This window comes from Diprion similis, chromosome 4, assembly GCF_021155765.1.
Source record: "Diprion similis isolate iyDipSimi1 chromosome 4, iyDipSimi1.1, whole genome shotgun sequence".
Classification (NCBI taxonomy): Eukaryota; Metazoa; Arthropoda; class Insecta; order Hymenoptera; family Diprionidae; genus Diprion; species Diprion similis.
The window spans coordinates 20,888,511-20,899,439 of NC_060108.1; positions in this window are offsets into that span (position 1 = coordinate 20,888,511).

Genomic DNA, 10,929 nt, shown 5'->3' on the forward strand with positions numbered 1-10,929 from the left:
AAGGCTAGGCACGAATTATACTGGAATTGAGAATAAGTGCAAAGATTTCAAAATTAGAATATTGACACTTGTGACCCAGAAAATTGATTTCAAATTAATGACAAGTTGCGAAATTTAAGTTTAAATGTTTTTGACACTTACATGATGAAACGGATTTGCGTTTTATGTTATTGTATACCAAATAGCTTTCCGTATGAAGTTCGATAAGAAATAAGTCCAACTTTTGAGGAGGGTACAACGATGAACTTCTGCTTCTCAGCACTTGTCTTTATTAATGAATTATTTAAACGTACGATATCATTTATCGTGGTTCGATTTTGTACCATAGAATGAGTTATATTTTTTTCCCGAGTACAAGAGGTGTAATACAGATTGTTTTTCTCTCATTTGAACCAATTTGAGTGATTCAACTCAGCCGAGCTCTGTTGTTTGGGTTAAATTTACAACCAGTTAGCATTAATTTTCTGGTCTGGAAGTTGCACGGCGTAGATCACGTATCGATGGCCCTGCCGCACGAAAAAGTGGCCGCATCGTCAGTTTTCTGCAGAATAAGGTGCACCCGACTGTGAGTCGCAACAGGCTGCAGTTGTAGGTACTTTAACCAATTTATGTGCATGTTATAATATCGCTAGTTACCTTCACGGAAGCAACTATATTGTAAACTAGCCCAAGCTTATAACTCAAAAGGCAGACACTTAAGTATACAACTATTTAAATAATCTGAACAACAATCGGCACTCTGTATATAAGAATAAGAAGTCCCCGGCACTCTACGTATGGTTGTAATTACTTGATGATTGTAAATAAGTGGATTGCATAATAAGATTAGCGTCTTAACGCCGTATATATAAGCCGTAAGCGGCGTGCACCTTGCTTCAACATATATGCGTCTGCTACACAGGCAAGTGCGTTATGGTATTTGCGGCGATACTACGATTGTTAGATTTACAACGCAAGTGTTTTTTTTTTTTTTTTTTTTATCGCAGATGATGAATTAAGTAATTATCAGACACGGTTATAAATTCTGCGCCATTATACGCTTTCACTCGTTAATAGACGGAAAAACCGCAGAAACTCGTCCGTCTGCGATATTCGGACAGAGACGAATGGCGAGATAAAATGAGCATCCAACCGGACTGCATTATGGGTGTGCAGTTTATGGAGAAAAGCGAGATAAAACTGACTCGCCGTTGACCGCTGTCCGACCAATTCGTAACCTATTAATCAGAAATGCATAGGGCATGGAGTTGGCGGAGAGAGAAGCGGAAGTCAGCGATAGAAATCTGCGCCTCGCTCTCCTTCTTCCACATTTAAATCCACTTAAACTCGGCTAGAAGCTTCTCTCTCCCGCCCCTTTCTCTCCTCACTCTTTCTTGCTCTGTCTCTCTTCGTCTCTTTCTTTCTTTTTCGTTGAATGTGCAGGGAGCCAGGGCTTATCTGATTTCGAGTCGCGAATTGCATCCCCGCTCTCCCTGCACTTCCTGCACTCTGCAGCTACTATGCCGCGAGGTGTGATTACGCCTGAAGGGATTGAAAATGTATCTCTTGTTTAACAAGGGCAAGTATATATGTCCAGCCGCCTAAATGGGCGAGTAACCGTTCTTATCTGTTTAATATTAAACGAGATCCTTCCGCGGATCTTCGTTTCGCTACTCGAACACGCATCGGCTGAAGTAACATACTTACTTTTGAGCCTGCATTGAGTCGCTGAAACAACTTCTGATAAACTCTTACTGATTTCGCATATTCATAAGCATTCGAATTTCTCTACCCCTACTACTACTACCACTGGTAAAGCTACAATCCGCGAATAAGATGCAATTATTGCACTGCAACGTAATTTATGTACACTCGGCAAAATTATATTGCACGAAGCATATTTGTATAAAATTTTAGTCTTCTTTTCATTCTTCCTTTTAAACTTTCGAATACGAAAAAGTTCGTAAGTAACTTATGTAAAATAAGATCTTCGCTGAGCAAAAAAACACAGAGTACGCGTAGTTATTCATTTGACTCGTCTGACAGTTCATTAATAAGAATTTTTTATCTGAACAGGATCCTTCGCTTCTGACAAAAACGTCGATTAATTATCCGACTGCAATTTACTTAAGTAAAAAATAACATGTTTGAACAAAATGCTTACCCTGTGAACACAGTAACATACGATTTCAGTGAGATTCGAAACTTGGCAATATTTCAGACGTGAGATTTTATCACTATTAAATTTTATAAAAATGATTTCCGTCCGATTTCGGTGTATATTATATGACAGTATGAGAAAAAAATTGCGCGTTGCGATCTCACAACTAGAAGATGTTTTTTGTTCTTGATCTCGAGAGAGCTACTCGGTATCGAGATGGTATCGTTGTTGGACGCTGGGTAAGTTTGAAAAGAAAGAAAAGAGGACACGTTATCATTGGAAATCGACGATCGGAGTTTGCAGGAGCCTTCGACATCGCCACTGCAAGCGTCATCCGATCGACTCTGGGACTTGGGCGAGGATAGTCCCCCGATTTTTGCAACGAGTTTTATCCTTCCAGGGTACGAAAGAAAGATACCGGACTGAGCACACGGTAGCCGAGTGCAAGGCATATCTATCTATCTGCCGCATCGATCTTAACTCAATGCGGGAAACTAAGCCGCGTGTCATTAGTGCCAGGCGGCAGCCCCCGAAGCGGTTGAAATATACGGAGCGAATACGCCAAATCGGGAGGATCGATTCAGTCGCGCAATGCGCTAGATCGGAGCCGGAAGTTGCGCCAGACGTCGATCCTTGGGACGTCGAAAAAAATTGGCGTTAGAAGATATATAGATAAAAATTTCTGGCTCAATGACAATCTGTGAGATCTATAATTGATCCGGTCAGAAGTAATAAAAAAACGGTATATCAAACAGCGGAAGTAAAAGGTATAAGATTTGCGTAATCTTGAGCAAGGTAAAAATAAAGCTAAAAGAAAAATATGCAAAAACTTTTTTCCCCGATCGAGTTACCCACACATTTTTATATTTATCGTTCGCAGATTTAATAGCATATGTCGAAATTAATAGCATACCTAGACACCCCGTATCTCTGACCTGTAATTTCCGTACAGGTGTCCAATCAACGTCGTTTCACTAGATCCGCGGAAGTTGGACGCGCACGTAATCCGCAAACGCTGTAAATCCAAGGCGCGTTAAATCCTCCGGTCAGAACTTGGCCAACTTTCGCAAATCGCAATCTAATATCGCGAAAAATGTTCCCGCGGTACCTGCCGAGAAGTAACTGTACAACCGCGTCCGTTTCCCGGTCATTCGTCTCCCTCCTCAAGGCGGATTGCATTGCAGACGAGGATGTAGCGCATTCTAAATCAGCATGCAGACTATGATAAGTTTGCCCTGACGGTGAAGAAAATTTGCTATCAAACGAAAGAATTACGTGTGAAGCGGGAAGTCGAGATCGTTCTCGGCATTTCTTAAACTATTGTATACACAAATCTTTTCGGTAAGTTTTTTAAATCGTACTTACAGTACCAAGAGTACTCGCGAGTACAAATGTGATCATCATCTCGCGTGGGGCAGACAAGTCTCATTACTCTCGGGGGCGAAGATCGGGTTCCGTGGACGCGAACTGCATCCGGTGCAGGCGGAGTGATTTCTTTAACTTCCGTTCTTATCGCGAGCGCAGATCGAAAGAGAGTGGATATAGACCAGAACCACTTAAGATTAGGAATCTCGCTCCATGTGCACTCGCGCAATCGCTAAATTACCGCCTAGCCGTGCCGCCGTCGAGTCATGCGTCGGTCTAACAGTTGCGAAAATTATTTAGTAAAAATTATTCCCGCGGTCCTTGGGAATAACACTCTGCCTATAATAAAAAGGTGAAATATTTTTCCAACAAGCTGAGAAGAGCTCAGTTACTCTTCATTTTTGTGTCTGTTATTACATTCCGAAAAGACGAAGGCATCGGCAAGGCGCGATTCAGCAGCCACTAATTCGCGATATAGTCCTGCTTGGAGTGCCAACACGTTTATGCTCATGGGACGATCGGTATCTCGCAAAAGTTATCCCGCGATGGGAAGCCGATCAGTGGTGTTCGACGCATTCGCATCGACGTTGCAACGACGTTACGAAGCGACGCGCTTGCAAACGGTTGAAATACGACGCGGGCACAAAGACGCGTCTTTCTGTTTACGCGTCGGCTTCTGTATTAAATCGTCCCACACCTTAGTTTCCTTTAACAGCCACCGACGTTCGTATACCTGCTGCCTGCGTGCGTTATACCTACTTATAAGTGGTGGTCGTGCAAGTGCACACGTATATAATTATATATATATACATACATGTTAACGCGGGAAGGATATGCCTGCGAAAAAGGAGAGAACGAAGGCACGACTTATTATAGGTACGTATAGGTATGTATTCGTTATCCAACAAGGCAAGGGAAATAATTTCTCCAAAATAATCTAATCTTATTATGTGTATCGATTATAATGGCTCGCTGTTGCGTAGTATCTTCTAAATCTCAAATTATAGTAAGTATTCAATTCAATTCGAGTCACCAAATGGTTAAGTTCGCAAAATTAGTAAATATAAATTAATTCACTATCGACGATTTCGTATACATAATTGAAAAACTTTTCTCACAAAAGTGTTAGAGACCCTAACAACTCTACTAATTGTCAGAGTACCGATTGCAGTTAGGTACTCTCGTAGCCAAGCAAGTGGCTTGAGTCCTCGAAATTTCGCGAAAGAAACGGATTGATGATAGTTTTGCTGGATATATTCGTAAGGAAAGTAAATATCGGAATCGAATAGATTACCAAGCATGCAAGAATTTTTGAACCCCACCCAGATAGTAATGAACAGTTAGTACTGATTTTTTTTTATCAAAACATAGATTGCACAAATACGATTCAAAACCGTGATCTGCTCTGGTCAGCCTAAGATCCCGTAATAATTAATAAAAGCAGATGGACAAAAATTGACAAAGCGAGTATAAAAAAAGTTCAAAATTTGAGACATCAATAGCAAATATATCGACAAGCGTTTTACGTGCAATGCTCAGCGAGTAATTTTCTTTTGCAGCAGGATTCAAATGTAGGTATAATAATTTCAGGGAATTAGATTCCTGAAGTTTCAGATAAAATCTAAAAAAAAAAAAACTTTTCAAATGGCACAATTTTATCGCTTAAAACGGTACTGACCTTCTATCTGCAGCGGTTTCTGCGTGTTCATGTAACAATCGGATTGTGGTTTCCATAGCAATGCTCAAAAAAGGTGGCGAAATGCGGTCTCGAAGAAGCGGAGACAACAACATCGTGGCAGCAGAGCAGCGTGCGCGTTATATTTACGTAGGTGTAAAGTGGCTCCTCTGTGAAACCCGAGCTATTGGGGACATCAGAGGAAGCCGCGATCGGTTGGGTCTACCACTGGTTCTTCTTGCCCTTCTGGTCTTTCTCCCCGGCGTTATTTACCTAGACACCATCGCAGCCGCCAGGGTGTGGTGTCTTGGCTTTGTGTGTCCTAATTCTACGGCCCCAAGGTTCTCGAGGATCGCTGGTTCGTGGCCAAGAACCATCATGTCTCGGTATACATTGTTAACACCAGAAGCACCACACTCTTGTTACCATGTTTGCTCAAACAATATTGTCCCTGAGGATATACAAGCCGTGCAGGAGGAACGACCGTAGACACGCTCTTCAATCTTTCCAAAAGTCTTACACACCCAGAAACGTAAGAATGTCAATTTTCCGTCTCGAACAATAGATATTATGTGTGTACAATACACACTGTACACACACACATATCTAAACGCAGAGCAAAACGAATGAGAAAAATAAACACAAGGGAAAGAAATCTTCAGCCTCCATTGTTTTGCCTCAAGATTTCACCAAATAATTACACGATTTCTCGGTACCAACTTCGGCGGCTTTGTCGGAAAAGAAACTCGAGACCTTCAGACTTTCATGATTCCCTGCGGGTGCCGAGGAACTGCAGGAAGACGCCCCCTCCTCGTCTCCGGTGACACCGAGGGTTGGCTAATGTGACATTTTTGCAGCTTTATGTTAAAGACGTATACTTAGGTACGAATTTCTGTCAAATCGATTCACTGGAGTCAAGGTGTAGTTGAAAACCTTTCAAGTCGTACAGTTCATGCTTCCAAGCAACGCTTGTTCGCATGTCACTAAATTGCTATCGATCGATTTCGCCAACGAATAAACATCCGCAAAGTCGCACAAGTATACCATCTCGATTCGCGAAATGTTTGTTGATAATCTGACCACGTCGACCCGTAAATAGATTAACGAAGGTACGACGCCTTGTTTTCGTCTACCAATTCGGTCGGTGGTCGACGCGATACTGAAGTAAGGAGGAGCATCACTCGAGGTACCCATTGAAATCCGATCAACGATATGACAATTAGGATGTCAAATTGTCAGGAGGAAAGCGAAGCAATCGTAGGTATATGCTACTCATATTGATATCGGCTTTGAAATTAATTTCGTAAGTTTTGTGACCAGGGAGAATCTGGTAAAATTGCAGGGATTACAATTTGGCGAGCCTCGCGAGATTTGGAATGCGGGGTTGAGTCGTGGCAACAAATTGAACTGGAGCGAGGGAACGAGGCGCAAGTAGTGAAAGCAATAAAAGTTGGCAGAGACTCCCTGGTGCGGGGCACCCGGCCGACTGGCTGCGGGCGGGCTTGAAGCACGCAGACTCAGACTGGTTGCTGCTTAATGACTCTATCTCTGGTAATTAACTGCTCCTTTACCCACGCCTCCAACTTCGCTTTCATTCAGCTCAACCTCGGTTTACGTTCGAAAAGATTTCCTCGGACAGGGCAAAGGTGTCGGACCCGTTGGCGTTCGAATATCATTCACTGGATAAGAGCCAAGGATTAATAACGAGCGTTTAGATTCGGGCTTAAGATCCGTTACAATATACTCGCGTCTCATTAATTTTATGTGTTTTCATTACTTTCATTCCCCCTGCTCTTTGTGTCTCAATTTTTTTTTTTTTTTTTTTTTTTTTTTTTTCTTTTTTCACCTTCTTTTTAATTCAGTTCTGCCGTAGAGACTCGAAAGTTATGGCCGCGTGTCAAAAAGCGGGATATGGCCGAGAGACAGAAATTGCATGACGGTAGGCAGTTTGAATCTGCATTTGTGAGTTGTTTATACCAGGCTACACACGTATCTTGAATTACATACGTGTACGTAATATCATTCTTGGGTATTCCTAATCACCGGCGATAAAAATAGCCGCTTATGGAGCGCGACGTGAGGCGTGGACGTGTTTAATTCAACAGCGCGTATAATTTAAGCAACGGCCGATCGAGAAATTCTCACAATAAATTTTTATTCTCGATTAATGCGGAACGACGCGAGAGTTGTGATGATTTCATACAAACAAGTTCTGGTTGATCGAGAGATAAGTTTGATTATCTGGTTAAACAGGTGAACCGCAGGTTTAATCCCTCTTCATTATCGTATTTACAATCGTATTTTGATCTTTCGCACTCATTAATCGCTATAAATATATCCGTACCTCGAAGCCGTAAATTCTTCATTTAACAGATATTTATTCCCTCGTTTCATCTTTCATTTTTATTCCGCAATCGCCAAACAGGCTCAGCCAATTTTCGCATAAACCGTACGAAATATTTCTCGGCGTAGGGATAAAAATAGCAGGTCCGTATAGAATGATTAAACTTGAGACAAATTTTGACCGTGTGCCGCAGTCGGTCTCAATTTTCATATTTTATCGCCGAGGAGAGCTGTAGGGAGAATACCGTCGACTGTCAGAGTAATAATAATTAATTATTGTACCGTTGACAACTTGGCAACGTCTTCATCACGGCTGAGTCACGCCTCCGCTCTTTATTCTTCCCTCCACAGTTATAATTCCTGTCATTGCCTGCAGACAAATCCGGCGGCTCGGTTAGCCTCGGATTTTCGATTAAGGCAGTGACATGAATCATGGAGAAAAAACGAATAGAAGAAAAAAAAAAAAGAAAAAAAAAATGGTGATTAATTTTTTTTCTCAAACAGAAAAAATATCTAAGGTTTTCGAATTCATTACTCGCGAATAGATCGATGATGTTTAATTATGTAAACGACCTCCTGGTCGCGGTACGGTAAGAATCTATACGGGATTTCCTCCGGCAAAAACGAATCGGAACCAGCGAATGTAGTCCTAATAAAATATCGGCGTCCGGTGTTCGAATGACCGGAAAGCCATCAAGGATAATCGTTATTTTAATCCGATCGGAGGCAATTCCGCGACCAGATGTCGTTGACGTAAAAACCGTTCCTACGTTTTTTGGCCCACTCTGCAAGATCCCCCGGTAGAACAATAATCGAAGGACCGGTAACTGCATCGGCCCGCGGTTGGTTACCCAGAAGCCCCGGGTCCGGTCGGTGGGGCGATTTCGTCTTGTCGTGGCGCAGGAGGGCCTTTCCGATCCCTGCGAAAGATAAGAAAGATGGACCGCGGAGGTAGGTAGGTATACACGAAGCGGCTGCGGGATGCATCACGACGCAGAAGTCAGAACCCGCAGCGGGCGAACCGAGCTGTGATCCGGACCCCGACTTTCATTATCACCGCGGCTCGTCGGGCCCCGGGATTGCCGGCGGGCCCTCGGGACGTAAACCGGTGACTTTACGATTATTTGTCGCGTGATTCGTTGACGGCGGGTATTAGAGGCGACAGGGTTACTCGCTACCTGTCGAGCGTCGGGAAAACGCGCCGCAGGACGGGAAGACGCGGATCGACCTGCAGCCTCCCTCTGAGATTGGGCACGGGAAGGTAAGGCCGCAGGTACCGCACCGCACATCTCGCTACGCGTTGCCTATAAAGGCGGAAGACACATGGCCCGTGTAGAGATCCTCGACGTTGCTCCACTCTGACGGAATTTTGATAACGACTGGGAGCCCGGCGGGGATCCCCGGGGATGCCGCGCCTCCTCCTCGCCCCCCTCTTCGACCACGACTACCCGTGTTTCAGACGGGAGGCACACTTCTCATAAAAATCTTGGCTTTATGGTAATGGGGCGTCGCGCTGCTGCGTCGCCGAGCATCTTCACGTTGCGCCGTGTACACTTGCCATCTTTTTTTTTTTTTTTTGGATTCTTACTTTTGTCTCAGATCCTTATGGCGTCACGCTCGATGCGTCGACTCGATCCGATCCACCTGCTGCACTGGGAACGCTGTCTACGGATTCGAGTTTTGGCGTCAATTTTTAGAAAACTGAAGGATACCGTACGGATTTTTATTTCATAGTAACCCCCGAAAATGGTGAAAATTTATTGTATTTGTTTCCAGTAATCGATTCGAGTTTTTTTAGTTACTTCTAGAAATAGATTCTTAGACAAAAAAAAATTATGAAAGTACTGTAAGGAAAAAATTGTAGCCCAAATCGTTCAGTTTCTTATAACTCGTTCAAAATTATTGCCTAGGTTAAATTGTTGAGTTTAGAACATGAAGTGTATTATTTCATACATGTATACATAGCAATAAAACGTAGCTACCAAAGTGAAGGTGTAAAATCTAATTAAAAAACCGTTCTCCTATGTTGTTCCTTGAGAAAACTTTTCAGATTCGTCGAAAATAAGCTCCAAGCGAACTGACGATGTGTCTGATGATTCCGAAAGTATGTCTTTAAATTAACCGCATACTGGAAAAACTTGTTCTTCCTCATGCAAGCCCAGAAACATGATGCTCCTGGACCTATTTTACGACTGGACAAAATGTTCGCGTAACTACCATAGAAGAAACGGTTATCTGGTTCACCGGTTATCTGAAGAACTTTGCATCAGTATTGGCTCAAAGACGCGTTTGAGAATCTTTAAAAAATCTTGTTGTCTATGAAAAACTTCTCTTTCATTCTGTAAATCCATTTCTTAGTCTACACGAAGCATTAAGCATACACCGCACGTGTAGAGTCTGAAGGATCTATGACGCCATAAATCGGGAATATAGATACTCGGAGTTTCATTTTTCACGAAAAATATCGAGAACGCGTTAAATTATGAAATACGAACGATGAAATGGACAGCGTTGCACATAGCCAGGCATGCATATACTGGAGTTGGCGTAGGTATCGATTGTTAGGAAAATGTGAGCCGAGGGATAAGAGTTTCGTTTCCCACAATCATGGAAACATTCCAGTGGACCATGGGTACGAGAGCCCGCAGTCTTATGAGTTCCATAATTTATCACGACTACTCGTGTTCTTCGTTTAAGACTGGCTGCTTACGCGCGGTGCAACCATTACTTTAGTTGTCCGTTAGATAAAAATCTCTGGGCTATGGTCACGAGGCTCGAGTCTTGCAGCAAGGAAAACTGGGCTTTAACACGACAAACGTCATCGTACCTCGGCGCCCGTCCACCCCTTCCATCGCGGCTGATTCTTGTTACAACTCCGTGAATATCGGCTTATCTTTATTATCTGTCGTGAGTGCACAGTGGGACATTTTCCCTCCCCCTAAATAATTCCCCCTTCGAAATCCTCCCGGGGTTCACCGACTGCGTGCCCGCCTCAAACGGACGGACAAAACGCCCATCGCTGTACATACACGCCAAAGATCAACGTCCCTGGCATGGTTATTAATTCGACGTCTGACGTCGACCGTTTGCACCTGTGTGTCCGCGCTCGTAGAGACGAATATTTCGAAGGATTCGGATGTCGTGTTGCAGCAGCTCCCTTGCATCCCCGAAATTGATGGTGATGGCTGATCAGTACCGTAACTTGTTCCTATTTTTAAATTTCTTCTTTCACTATACACATAATAATATACACCCAATTCCCCTTTTCTTTTCCTACAATATTCCAACATGATTTATCGCGATAATTTCACTTCACAACTTTGTCTACATTAATCTCTTGGCCAGCGATTACTGTCTCGTTAGTCGCGTATTATAGACAGGTATCAGCTATGAAGTAGGTACCGGT